The 14036-nt window shown below is 46.7% G+C and overlaps 1 pseudogene; it reads left to right on the top strand.

Annotated features, from left to right (window-relative positions):
- The first annotated feature begins 10069 nt into the window (after nucleotides 1–10069).
- LOC113625321 (elongation factor 1-alpha 1 pseudogene) lies at nucleotides 10070–10801 on the top strand (annotated as a pseudogene).
- The last annotated feature ends 3235 nt before the right edge of the window (nucleotides 10802–14036 follow it).

Genomic DNA, 14036 nt, shown 5'->3' with positions numbered 1-14036 from the left:
GGTTTCTTCTACTCTCTTTGGAATAATCCACACACCTGGCTGGGCTCCCCGGATGTCATCTGCTTTCTGAAGGTCTCAGCCACCAGGCAGAATAGCCCAGCAGTCTTTGGTTCTGAAGCTTAGGGGGAGGCCCTTTGGTAAGAAGACCAGCCTTGGATTTCTGGTTTCTCTTCCAGAGACAGAGAGGCCCTTTTGGTTGGATTTGCAGAGTAAACCCTGGAGGCTCACCCTGTGCACACCCTCTGATCATCTGCAGCTCTTGGTGAAACACTCCAAAGATACAGGACCCATCTTGGGTGCAACAGGGGTCTCCTAGATCCAAAAAGATACAAACCTCCCGTCCCACGGGTTAAGGCTGGAAGGAAGACAAGTACACATGCGTATCTGTTGCTCAAAGGAAAGGGACCGTGCGTGTCCTCGTACAGCGACGGGATGGCCTTTGGCCAAAAGTAGCACAATTCAGGTCTGACAGACTCGTAAAAGGGGCTGCTCGTGTGCATCGCAGCCCATGCCGAGGTCACTGGGAGCATACACACGACTACCCTGGGAAAGGCGGGTCGGTAGGCCCTGGAGAGAATTCAGAGGAGCGCAGACAGGAGGAGGTGGAGAGCAGAGAGGGAGTGGCCCACCTTTCGAATCCAGCCTCCCCGCACCCCCCTCCCGCCTCCCCTAAGGCAGAAGCCAAGGGCAGGGGCCAGACCAGAGCCAGCTGATTCTGTGGCTGTTTATACCCTGTAACCGGAGCCTGTTCCTGCGAGGCTGCCTAACAGCTGCAGAGATAAGGGGATGGGCCGTCACTTCCAGAGACTGGGTGACCTGTGCTGGCGCCCACCTCGGGGGGGCAGCTTATCCAGATCGTTTTCTCAAGCCAGGGGGTGGGAGTGGGAAGAGGTGGGGCTGGCCGCTAGCTGCTGCCCAGGTGGCCAGGGTGACCTTCCCAAATTCGGAGTGACTCTTCGAGCTCTATATTGGACTTACTCCTGTGCTCTCTCCAACCCCCCTGTCTCCCCACGGGGTTGCTTTCTACAAGGTCAGGGGAGGTGAGAGAGGAGTTCTGCATGTTTCATGGGTTTGTTTTCCTCCCTCTTTATCTTTGTCATCACAGAAACAGAAAAGAACATGTGGTGAAGCTCTGGGTCAGGCAAAATTTCTAGATTCTGTTGCCAAAAACATCTTTCAGGCAGGAGCCCTGCTCTCCTTGCCCCCATCCCCGGCCTCCCCTCCAAGGTTAGCCTTGTCTTCCCTCCCATCTCCGTCCTCTCAGCCCTCCAGGCAGTGTCAGGGACCTCCCTCCATTCATCTCCTCCTGGACTCCCTGCAAGAAGCGGGGAGGTAGTGGGCTCTCTCTGCCAGTGTCTGGTGATGCTGGGAAGCTTCAAACCAGATTCATCCTGCTGGTCCTTCAGTGAGTGGTGTCCGACTCCCACCTTGCTTTCCAGATTCTGATCCTTTGGGGGCAGCTCCCTCTGCCTCTACGCCCCTCCCCTTCCTTTTTTCTCTCCCATTCTTGCCCCTCCAGCAGCTTCCTCTGACTGTCTCCAGCCCCCGGTCCTGGGTACCCCTTTGGAGCCGGTACTCATGGTGTTCTGGTTCTCAGTGTTCACACCTCTCAAGTATGAGATTTGAAGACGGTTAACATGTTCTTTCCTTTGGTCTCTTGTTCCCCTGCCACATTGGCTCATCTTGGAGCCCAGCGCTGGCCTGGCCCATGACCTGGGGCACTCAGGGCTGCCTGCCAAGCGGGGCTCTTTTACTGTCCCTGCCTGTCCTTCCTCTGCTGGCAACCTGGACAGGGTCGGGGTGAGGCTCATGGGGTTGGCTGAGTTTGTTCAACAGCTGCCTCAGATCGGAAAAGGTGAGGGTGAGGCTCTAGGGTAGGGGGAAGACGGCACAAAGCAAGGCCTTTAGACTAAGGGAGTTCCGAGTTCAAGTCCACACGTGACCAGTGACCAGTCGTGGAACCTCAGACAGTCTGCTCATCATTTAAAATGCAGATGATGATACTTCACACTTCTCGGGGTGGATGTCAGAGTCAGGAGATAATGGAAAGGAAGATGCTTGGGAAATTGTTTCCTTAGAGTGTGGCTAATGGTGGGTGTCGGCAATATTTGCTGCCTGAGTGAATAAAAGACAGGACAAGGGAAGGGTGAAGAAGGAGGGAAGGACAGAGGGAGAGAGGAAAGAAAGAGGAGAATGAAGTTTCCAGGGACCCTTGCTTTTGCAAGTATCGAAATCTGAAGCAAACTGAACTTAGGGGCTGCTGTGTCTGCAGGTTCTGGGCCCAAGATTTTCTGTGTCTCAACTTTGTAATTGGACACTCACCGACAAAGCTTTTCTGTTTCTTTTTTCTTCCCCTGATCAGAGTTTAAGGGAGCAGAGAGCATCAATTTAACAGCCAGCACAGAGGGGTTGATTAATAACTGTTGGTTTGTGTCTGGAGGACTTCTCCAAAGGGAGAGCTCCCTTGACCAGCAAGGCTTCCCCGCTCTCCCCACCTCGCTCTGTGCCCCACTTTCACTGTGCCCCCTCTCAGTTCTCAGGCTTCTCCTGCTCCCTCCCTCCTCAAGGCCTTTGCCACATCTCCTGTGGGCCTGGAACACTTCTGATGCAGGGCACCTCCAGGACCCTGTCACTTTCCAACTGAGTTACCCAGGTAGGTCAGTGAAACCCTCTGGGTTTCAGTTTCCTTATCTGTGAAGAGATAATCTAGACACAGCCCTTGGCTTCTTGGGAAAACTAAATGGGATCAGGTAAGGGAAAGACGTAGCCCAAGGCCTGGCTCAGGGCCCTTGCACAGGTGATGGCCACTCTTTGGTTCATCAGAGTAGCTTCCTCCTCCCTCTCTCTGGGGGTGCTGTCACCTTCCATTCCATTCCTTACTCTTCTCCTCCCCCAACAAAGACTGACTTTGGACAGTTTCCTCCCTGTCACCAAAGGTAAGCCCATCGCCTCTCAACCTACCTGCATCTTTGTTTTACTGGATGTGGGAGAAGTTAGGCAGATTTTCAAACTTTACACAGTTCTGCAAGTATACCACTGCATAGCATCTTCTCTTTTGGGCTAATAGCTAGAAGCTCTGTTGGGAGTTAGCCTCCTGCTTGAATTCTTTTTATTTTATTTTTCTAATAAAACCCACTTTTATTTACTAACCAAACGGTTGATCCTAATTAAAGGAATACTTTGAAATAGTTGCAAGTAAAATGTTTGTGATGAAGATAATCCAACATAGGAAAAGAAAATAAAAAGCAGCATGGAGATTTGAAGAGAGTTGCTTATCATCTCACAGCTAATTGTTATCAAACATGATGATGAAATTTTTATTCTGATTTTCCATAGATCTGAACACAGGTGACATTGTTCCTAATGCATTGCACCACTAATTTTCCACCTTTCATTTTTCTTGTCATTCTTTCCCCTTTCTCATTCTGTTCCTGGTGTGGATCCAATGCACCATTAGCAAAGTTGTAGATCTGAGTTTTTTCTGCCATCAGCTGCAGTTTCTTCAACTCTCTCTCCCAGGTTACAAGAAAACCGTGTTGTTTTCAAGGTGCTCTCAGCTTTTATGTGGGGCTTTTGTCATCAGAAGGGATGACCCTATCTGGTTTTTAGCCATTGTACCCGTTTTCGACAGAGCCGGTTCCCATTTCTACCGCCTTCGTGTATTCATGGAAGCCTATGCTCGTTGCCAGGGGCCATCTTTCTCCCAGATGCTGAATGGTGGTTTTGGTGGGTGTGGCTGGTTCTTACACCCTCTTCATGCGAGGTGGGAGTGTTTCTAACCTATTTTTAGCCAATCTACATATTGTACATATCTTTAATTTCACAAAAAGAATCCATTTCCATTATTCTTCATGCTAATAAACAAGGCACCAGTAAAAACCCAGTTTTGATTAGAAAATTAACAAAGTCTTAGATGTGATAAAGATCTTGATACTCGAAGGCCTTGGGGTGGCTGACCCCAGAGACATGCCTTACCCTCCAGTGTCCCTGGGTGGTTGGGCGGATGCCACCCTCTGCTGGACTTTGAGTTCACATCCTTGCTGGGTTTCTCCCTTCTTGTTCTGCTCCCCCATTCCTTATCTGCCCTTTTGGGGGGCACTTTCCTAATAAATCACTGTGTAAGAACCCTCCTCTCAGGGTCTGCTTCTGGAGAACCTAATCTAAGACAGCTGGCTATGCATTTCTGTTCTCAGATTTGAGAGCAAATCGGAATCACTAAAGGAGCTTGTGAAAAATGCAGATTGCAAGATCAGGTCCCAGAGACAGTGGTTGAGTAGGGTGAGGTCCCCAAATCTGAAATTTAGTGAGCTCTCTGTGGGGGGTGGGTCCTGCTGTCTGTGGCCCTGGAGCCTCCTTTTGAGAGCCAGGACTGCAGCCCCCGGGGAAGCGCTTGTTACACCAGTAACAGGTTGATTGCTAGCTTGGGCTTCTGCAGCCCCACCCTCCCCTGACATCTGCTGATCCCACAACTCCAAGTGGCTTGGCTTCAGCCGGGAGCAAATTGCTGCTGTCTACAGTCCAACTGGCCTCCCCCGGTGTCAGGCTGATCCTTCAGGCTGGGTCACTCGCGCTGCGCTCCAATCCAGCCAGGGTGCTTTTCAGAGGCCTGCATGTTTGAATGTTTGAGAACCACGAGATCTCTCCTTGGCTCCCATGCTTCTGTTCTTCTTTCCAGCATCTGCCCAAGTTGCCCAGTTTTCATGTTCTGGTTGCTGAGGCCCCCCTCCTCGCCCACCACACACACTCTTTATCTCAGCATCTCACATCTCAGCAGCATTGGGAGTGGAACAGAAGCCTGACACAGTCACTTCTGGCAGTAAAGGTAGTAGTTACACACACGAGCGTTATTTTTACACTTCTTGGGTTGAATCTGGGCTCCATCACTCGTTAGCTGTGTAGCTCTGGGCAAGTTATTTAGACTCTCTGTGCCTTAGTTTTTTTTTAAAACTAGAAATAACAAGAGTAACTACCTCTGAGAGTTTGCTTGTCACTGATAGGTAAAACGCCTGGCACGTAGTGTTCAATGAATGTTTGCTAATCTTATCATACAGACAGAACAAACTCCTCCAGCTGCCAAACAGACAAGCCACCTGGAGAGGATGGAGTATTATTTGTACCCTCCACGCAAGGGGGTGCATGCCTCAGGGGCCCTGGTGATGCTGTCTTATTCCTCTTCAGCCCTGCACACTCTCTGCAGTGTAGGAAACGAGCAGTGGAAATACGCTGTTTTGTAGCTTTGTTAACAGACATGCAGAAATTTTGACCACAAGGATAGCTGAACGGACGGGAAAATGACAGGATTTGGACTGGAAAGTAGCCTGGTCCAATGCACGCTCACACGCTCACACACACGTTCTCATCCACTCACGTACGCCCTCCCTCACGTGATGTACTCACACACGGACAGGCTCACACGTACTCACTTTCACACACACTCTCACTCACACACGTGCTCCAGCAGACTCACACACTCTCACGCGCTATCTCACAAACACCTTCTCCACTGCCCACACTCTCACGTGTGACCCCTGTGGAGTCAGAATTAAAGAGACCTTTACTGGGAGTGGGTGGAGGTGGCGGGATCCAAGCAGGAGGCTCCCTGGGGTCTACTCTGTGCCGGGCTTGGGGAGGTGACAGGTAAACCAGACTGGCTTCCTGAGTCTTCTGAGTGAGGCAGCCATGGACAAAAACAATCTCATTTCTAGAGCCAAATAATTAAGCCCTATGCAGGAGAGTCTGGCAAACTGTGATTGAAGCGGGGAGGCAGAGTTTGAGAGATCTGCCAGGAAGACACCACCACCTCCACCAGGGGTGGAAAGAAACAGCCACGTGCCACGTGCTGCGTATGTGCTTTTAATGAAGTAGCTTATTCAGTCTGCTAACGACTGTTCAGCAATGCTATGGTCCTGTTTTGCAGATGAGGAAACAGGCGTGGTGGGGTTCGGTAACCTTCTCAAGGTCCCTCAGCTCGTATATGTGGGAGTCGGGTGTGAAGCCAATGGCAGCATGTCCCTAGGGTCACACGGAGGGGGTCATGTTTGAGCTGAACTTGGAAGCTGTGTGTGGGGTGGGGACAGGGGAGGTAGAGAAAAGACACACAAGTGGGAAAGTGGATGGTGTGTCCCAGAGAAGGGAAGGCAGCCAGCGTGAGTGGGGGTCAGATCTGGGAGGGACTTGAGTGTTTGTTTAAGGAGTTTGGCTTGTGTTTTGCCCCCGTGGGCAATGGTGGAAAGCAGAGACCAGGAGGAGGAGAACGATTTGTATTTTAGGAGGATGGCTCCGACAGGATGGAAGGAAAGGGCCACAGGTTAGAGAGGAAAAGCCCAGATGGGAAGCCATTACATTGATGTGGTCCACGCGAGAAGAGATGGGGACCTGATAAGTCCAGTGGCAGAGAGTTACGGCCACCGCGGTGGTCAGATGGGCAGGACTTTCTGAGTAATGGCAGGAGATGGTCTTGGAGAAGAAGGAAGGGGGAGACCAAGTTTGATAGGAGGTTTCTAGCCAGGAAGCTAGAAGGATGGTGGGGCTGGTCATCAAACTAAGAACACAGGAGGAGAGGATCAACTGTGTGGTGATGGATGGGAACTAAATTTTTGGTGGTGAGCACATTGTAGAGCAATACAGAAATGGAAATATAATGTCGTACATGTGAAATGGACCAACCAAGGACCAACTAAGCCCGTGGGCCACAATTACTGAGCGTGCACTCTAGAGCTCACGAGCCACAACTACTGAGCCCATGTGCCACAACTACTGAAGCTCTAGCACCGAGAGCCTGTGCTCAGCAACAAGAGAAGCCACAGCAATGAGAAGCCCGCGCACCACAACGAAGAGTAACCCCGCTTGCTGAAAACTAGAGAAAGTCCATGCACAGCAACGAAGACCCAACGCAGCCAACACTAAATAAAATAAATTTATTAAAAAACCCAAGAAATTAGACAGGTACACTACATAAAGTGTATACATTTCTCTTGTTTAACTGATTTGTTTAGTTTACTAAACAGAAAGAACACAGGAGAAGATGTCGGTGGGAGAGGCAGTGAGGGATAGGGCATGGATGTAATCATTTGGAAGAAGGTCCTGGAGCTGACACTGGGGCTCTAGCCACAGGAGTCTCTGCTGGTCTCAGGGCCTGTGGGACAGGTGCGTGGGGCAGTGCCCTGAGGAGAATACCCACGTGGGAGGCTGGGAGAGCTGCCAGCGCTGCTTGTCAGAGAGGTCAGGCAGAGAGTATTCCACTGGGAGAGAATGGTCCACGTGTGTGTTCTGGGACTGCCCTTCCTCGTCCCCTCCCTCCTAGGGACCAGCTCTTCCCCTCAGAGCCTGCTTTCTTCAACTGCCCTCTTCCCCATGGCCGCCACCATGACTCGAGCTCCTGCTTCCAACTTTGCTTCTCTCCACAACTTTGCTGGCTCAGGGGGAACCAGCAACCTGTAGGGAAACTTTTCTCTTAAAAGCACATAACTAAGACTGAGCCAGCACTGGAAACCACTGTGCTGAGGGAGCATGATGGTAGCACGAAATGAGATCCATGGTGTTGACATTGACCAAGATCTCTACTCTTCCCACCACTGGGCAAAACCCCTGGGGAACAAAGGTGAATGAGACCCAGTCCTTGCCCTCAAGGGCTTCAGAGACCAGCGCATTAACGGTCTCAGGGTGTAGAGGTTGCAGTTGGGTCATCAATGGAGGATCTGGAGAAAAAGGACTGATTGATGTCTTCCGGGAGCATTGTGGACACTGCCTCCAAGAAGGAACTTTTTGCACTGGGCCAGGGGGTGAGCAGGTTTTCTAGGCAGACGGGAGCAGAGGATAGCATGGGGTATAGGGTAGGGAGGGCATTCTCAACAAAGGAAAACCGCATGAAGCAAGTCATGAACAGGTGGAAGTACCAGCCAGGAAGAACATGTGGTTTGGTATAGAATATAAGGGAGCAGAGGGGTGGGTGTGGCAGGAGAAGAACCTGGACAGGAAGGCTGAGACTAAACTAGGAAGGACCCAGTGACTTAGGCGAGTTTTGAGTATCCTTGTGCCACATTGTGCAATAGAATTTCCTGTGATGGTGTTTATATCTGTCCTGTCCAGTATGGTAGCTGTTAGTCACATGTGGTTACTCAGCACTTGAAATGTCGTGTGGATAAGGAATTGAATTTTTACTTTGTCTTATTTATGTTTCAAATTAAATAGCCACATGTGGCTAGTGGCTACTGCATGGGACACGGGAAGTCATTTGTTCCTCACGATAACTCAATGAGTCGGACAGAGATCACCTGTCCAGTTTTCAGGCAAGCTGGGGTTCTAGAAGATTATGTGACCTGCCCAAAGTTACATGAATATTAAATGACAGAACCAGGGTTTGCATACAGATTTCCTCTATAGGAAGCTATTTATGGTTACTGCCCTGGGCAACATGAGGCTCTGATACGCCTTCCGAGTCATTAAGAATAAAAGTTTGCAGGTGTAGTCTTTGAAAACTGGTCCCTGTTGGTTAGGTAGGGGAGCCCTGTTTGTTATCACACCTAAGTTCCTGCCACAGTGGAACAACACAAATATACAATCAGAGGGAAGGATGGGGCAGTGGGGTGAGGCTGTCGTAGGGGTAATGGGAGGACCACTGGGTTCTTCTCTTGATTCTGTCGAATGGCAAAATCCAGGTGTGGATCTTGGACTAGTTCCCTATGACCTGTGGGACGGAGCATCTTTATTGATGGAATGAAGAGGCTCGCCAAGATGACCCCATGGTCCTTTCCACCCCACTTTTGGGAACTAAGACTCAGTAGAAGCCATGCTCTGGAATTCTTACAGCTCAGACACCTGCTGGTGGGGCCGATCCCATATGAAGGTGAGCGTGCAGCTCAGCCTCTTGTCCAGAGGCCCTGGGTGTGAGATAGATTCAAGGTTTCAATATAGCAAACACAGCTCCAATACAATTCAGCTTCATCCTCAGCAGGGATGAGGGACAAAGTCCAGGAATTCAAGTAGAGCTGTCACTCGGGTTAGATTAAGGACCTGGGCAGGAGCGAAGTCTGGCTTCTGATAGCACAAGGGTGAGGAGGCCCCACTAATGAACAATGTAAAAGTTCTGGAAAGTTTGAAGCTATGAGAAAAAAATATAGATAGTATTGTTTTTTAAGCACTTAATTTTTTTTTCTTTTTATTCCTGAACTCAAAATAAGAAGCATCTACTAACTCGAATGTTTTTAAGATGATCGCATTTGGTATTTTTGAGAAGACGATTGAGCCTGAAAACAACAAAAGGATTTGCGGGAAAAAAACACTGGCTTTTGACCTTGGTATCCTCATTTTTACTGAAAATTAGTATTTCTGTTCTTTCATTCCCTGTAGGCCTTGCTGCAGATGCTCACAGCCATGGAGGGGCATATGGTGGGGAGTCCAGCACCCGCCTGGATTTGCTCAGCATGAGATCTTATCTGTGTCAAGCACAGGATTCCTTTCCTGGGCTTTGAGTCCCTGAAGAACTGGAAATGCTGTGTCCCATTTCATCTCACCTGGCTGCATTTTTTTCCCTGCCACCTCTCCTGCCTTGTACAGAGAAGCCACAGGTCATCAGTCATAACTGAACTACTTCTATATCCAAAGCTTGGAGAAATGGGAAATTTAAAGATCTTCAAGGCAGATAGACAAAGTCCTTAAAGGAGACTGGAGAGGTAGGGCTGGGGCTTAGTGCGTCCTGCTGTCTGTGCCCAATTGTGCATTGTACATAGGGTAGTCGGAAAAAATACAGGAAATGCAGTCAAATTTGCATTTCAAATCAATAATGAATTATTTATTTAATATAAGCATGTCCCAAATATTGCATACATTGTTGATTTGAAAATGCATATTTAACTGAGCATATCGTATTTTTGTTAAATCTGGCAAAACTTAATTGCACATCCTCTTGGCCTACATTTTACACGATTACTGTGGAGGCAACTAGCTCAGAGCCCCCAGCAGTCCTCATCTAAGCTGCATCTTGTATGTGTCTTCTTGTATGTGTCTTCTTGCTGACACGTCTCTGCTGTTACTGTATAGGAAACTCCTGGTCATTGGTGAGGTACAGACCATGAAGGGTAAGGGAGTTAACCGCCATGGGACAACCTCTGACCAGTGGGATGGGAGTTGATGGAAAAATGTTTGTCTCTTTCCATCCCTCCGTAGCATGGAATTATGAGTGCATTCTATACGGCTCTTCAGAAGATACCAGTGAGACAGCAGTTTCCTGCACCAGAGAGCTTTGAGTGAAGCTCTTCCTGGGGACCATGTGGGCTTCAATGTCAAGAACGTGTATGTCAAAGATGTTCATCATGGCAGTGTGGCTGGTGACAGCAAAAATGACCCACCGATGGAAGCAGCTGGCTTCACAGCTCAGGTGATTATCTTGAACCATCAAGGCCAAATCAGAGCTGGATATGCACCTGTGCTGGATTGTCACATAGCTGGATTGTCACACAGCTTACGTTGCTTGCAAGTTTGCTGAGCTGAAGGAGAAGATTGATTGTCCTTCTGGGACAAAGCTGGAAGATGGCCCCAAAGTTTTGAAATCTGGTGATGCTGCCATCGTTGATATGGTTCCTGGCAAACCCATGTGTTTTGAGAGCTTCTCTGACTATCCTCCTCTGGGCCATTTTGCTGTTAGAGACACGAGACAGATGGTTGCTGTGGGTGTCGTCAAAGCAGTGGACAAGAAGGCAGCTGGAGCTGGCAAGGTCACCAAGTCTGCCCAGAAAGCTCAGAAGGCTAAATGAATATTATCCCCAATACCTGCCACCCCCGTCTTAATCAGTGGTGGAAGAACAGCCCCAGAACAATTTGTCTCAACTGGCCATTTAAGTTTAATAGCAAAAGACTGGTTAATGATAACAGTGCATCATAAAACCTTCGGAAGGAAAGGAGAATGTTTTGTGGACTATTTGTTTTGTGTGTGGCAGTTTTAAGTTATTAGCTTTTAAAATCAGTACTTTATTTTTACATCTTTATTGGAGTATAATTGCTTTACAATGATGTGTTATTTTCTGCTTTATAACAAAGTGAATCTGTTATACATATACATATGTTCCCATATCTCTTCCCTCTTGTATCTCCCTCCCTCCCACCCTCCCTATCCCACCCCTCTAGGTGGTCACAAAGCACCGAGCTGATCTCCCTGTGCTATGCAGCTGCTTCCCACTAGCTGTCTACCTTACGTTTGGTAGTGTATATATGTCCATGCCTCTCTCTCGCTTTGTCACAGCTTACCCTTCCCCCTACCCATATCCTCAAGTCCATTCTCTAGTAGATCTGTGTCTTTATTCCTGTCTTACCCCTAGGTTCTTCATGCCTTTTTTTTCCTTAAATTCCATATATATGTGTTAGCATACAGTATTTGTCTTTCTCTTTCTGACTTACTTCACTCTGTATGACAGACTGTAGATCTATCCACCTCATTACAAATAGCTCAATTTCGTTTCTTTTATGGCTGAGTAATATTCCATTGTATATATGTGCCACAACTTCTTTACCCATTCATCTGATGATGGACACTTAGGTTGTTTCCATCTCTGGGCTATTGTAAATAGAGCTGCAATGAACATTTTGGTACATGACTCTTTTTGAATTATGGTTTTCTCAGGGTATATGCCCAGTAGTGGGATTGCTGGGTCATATGGTAGTTCTATTTGTACTTTTTTAAGGAACCTCCATACTGTTCTCCATAATGGCTCTACCAATTCACATTCCCACCAGCAGTGCAAGAGTGTTCCCTTTTCTCCACACCCTCTCCAGCATTTATTGTTTGTAGATTTTTTGATGATTGCCATTCTGACTGGTGTGAGATGACATCTCATTGTAGTTTTGATTTGCATTTCTCTAATGATTAATGATGTTGAGCATTCTTTCATGTGTTTGTTGGCACTCTGTATATCTTCTTTGGAGAAATGTCTATTTAGCTCTTCTGCCCATTTTTGGATTGGGTTGTTTGCTTATTCGTTATTGTGCTGCATGAGCTGCTTGTAAATTTTGGAAATTAATCCTTTGTCAGTTGCTTCATTTGCAAATATTTTCTCCTATTCTGAGGGTTGTCTTTTGGTCTTGTTTATGGTTTCCTTTGCTGTGCAAAAGCTTTTAAGCTTCATTAGGTCCCATTTGTTTATTTTTGTTTTTATTTCCATTTCTCTACAAGGTGGGTCAAAAAGGATCTTGCTGTGATTTATGTCATAGAGTGTTCTGCCTATGTTTTCCTCTAAGAGTTTGATAGTTTCTGGCCTTACATTTAAGTTTTTAATCCATTTTGAGCTTATTTTTGTGTATGGTGTTAGGGAGTGATCTAATCTCATACTTTTACATGTACCTGTCCAGTTTTCCCAGCACCACTTATTGAAGAGGTTGTCCTTTCTCCACTGTACACTCTTGCCTCCTTTATCAAAGATAAGGTGACCATATGTGCATGGGTTTATCTCTGGGCTTTCTATACTGTTCCATTGATCTATATTTCTGTTTTTGTGCCAGTACCATACTGTCTTGATTACTGTAGCTTTGTAGTATAGTCTGAAGTCAGGGAGCCTGATTCCTCCAGCTCCATTTTTTGTTCTCAAGATTGCTTTGGCTATTCGGGGTCTTTTGTGTTTCCATACAAATTGTGAAAAATTTTTTTCTAGTTCTGTGAAAAATGCCAGTGGTAGTTTGATAGGGATTGCATTGAATCTATAGATTGCTTTGGGTAGTAGAGTCATTTTCACAATGTTGATTCTTCCAATCCAAGAACATGGTATATCTCTCCATCTGTTCGTGTCATCTTTAATTTCTTTCATCAGTGTCTTATAATTTTCTGCATACAGGTCTTTTGTCTCCTTAGGTAGGTTTATTCCTAGATATTTTATTCTTTTTGTTGCAATGGTAAATGGGAGTATTTTCTTGATTTCACTTTCAGATTTTTCATCATTAGTGTATAGGGATGCCAGAGATTTCTGTGCATTAATTTTGTATCCTGCTACCTTACCAAATTCATTGATTAGCTCTAGTAGTTTTCTGGTAGCATCTTTAGGATTCTCTATGTATAGTATCATGTCATCTGCAAACAGTGACAGCTTTACTTCTTCTTTTCTGATTCGGATTCCTTTTATTTCCTTTTCTTCTCTGATTGCTGTGGCTAAAACTTCCAAAACTATGTTGAATAAGAGAGGTGAGAGTGGACGACCTTGTCTTGTTCCTGATCTTAGTGGAAATGCTTTCAGTTTTTCACCATTGAGGATGATGTTGGCTGTGGGTTTGTCATATATGGCCTTTATTATTTTGAGGAAAGTTCCCTCTATGCCTACTTTCTGCAGGGTTTTTATCATAAGTGGTGTTGAATTTTGTCAAAAGCTTTCTCTGCATCTATTGAGATGATCATATGGTTTTTCTCCTTCAATTTGTTAATATGGTTTATCACTTTGATCAATTTGCTTATATTGAAGAATCCTTGCATTCCTGGAATAAACCCCACTTGATCATGGTGTATGATCCTTTTAATGTGCTGTTGGTTTCTGTTTGCTAGTATTTTGTTGAGGATTTTTGCATCTATGTTCATCAGTGATATTGGCCTGTAGTTTTCTTTTTTTGTGACATCCTGGTCTGGTTTTGGTATCAAGGTGATAGTGACCTCATAGAATGAGTTTAGGAGTGTTCCTCCCTCTAGTACTTTTTAATGGAAACAACTTGACCAAAAATCTGTCACAGAATTTGAGACCCATTTAAAAAGTTTAATGAGAAAAAAAAAAACCCAAACCAAAAAACTCAGTGTCCTGCTGTGGTGACCAGCTCAATAATTTACTCTTGTGTTAACCTGTCTGCCTTCTTCCCTCCCTCCCTCCCTCCCTCCCTCCCCTCCTTCTTTTCTTCCTCCTGTTGCCTCACTCCTGTTTCCTGGGATCACTTCAAAAACTAAGCCTCCTGCACTCAAGCCCTTGGCTCAGGTTCCCCTATCAGAGGGGAAGCTCAGGTTAAGAGAGGTTTACTGGGGCTTCTTCTGGAAGGAGAAACTAGATCTCAGAGCTGTATAGAATTTTAGCAAATTT

The sequence above is a fragment of the Aethalodelphis obliquidens genome, unplaced genomic scaffold (assembly GCF_003676395.1).
Source record: "Aethalodelphis obliquidens isolate GAN/ISIS:26980383/991018 unplaced genomic scaffold, ASM367639v1 scaffold2, whole genome shotgun sequence".
Lineage (NCBI taxonomy): Eukaryota > Metazoa > Chordata > Mammalia > Artiodactyla > Delphinidae > Aethalodelphis > Aethalodelphis obliquidens.
The sequence above is the reverse complement of the archived record's forward strand: the minus strand, read 5'-3'. Positions and strand labels throughout refer to the sequence as shown.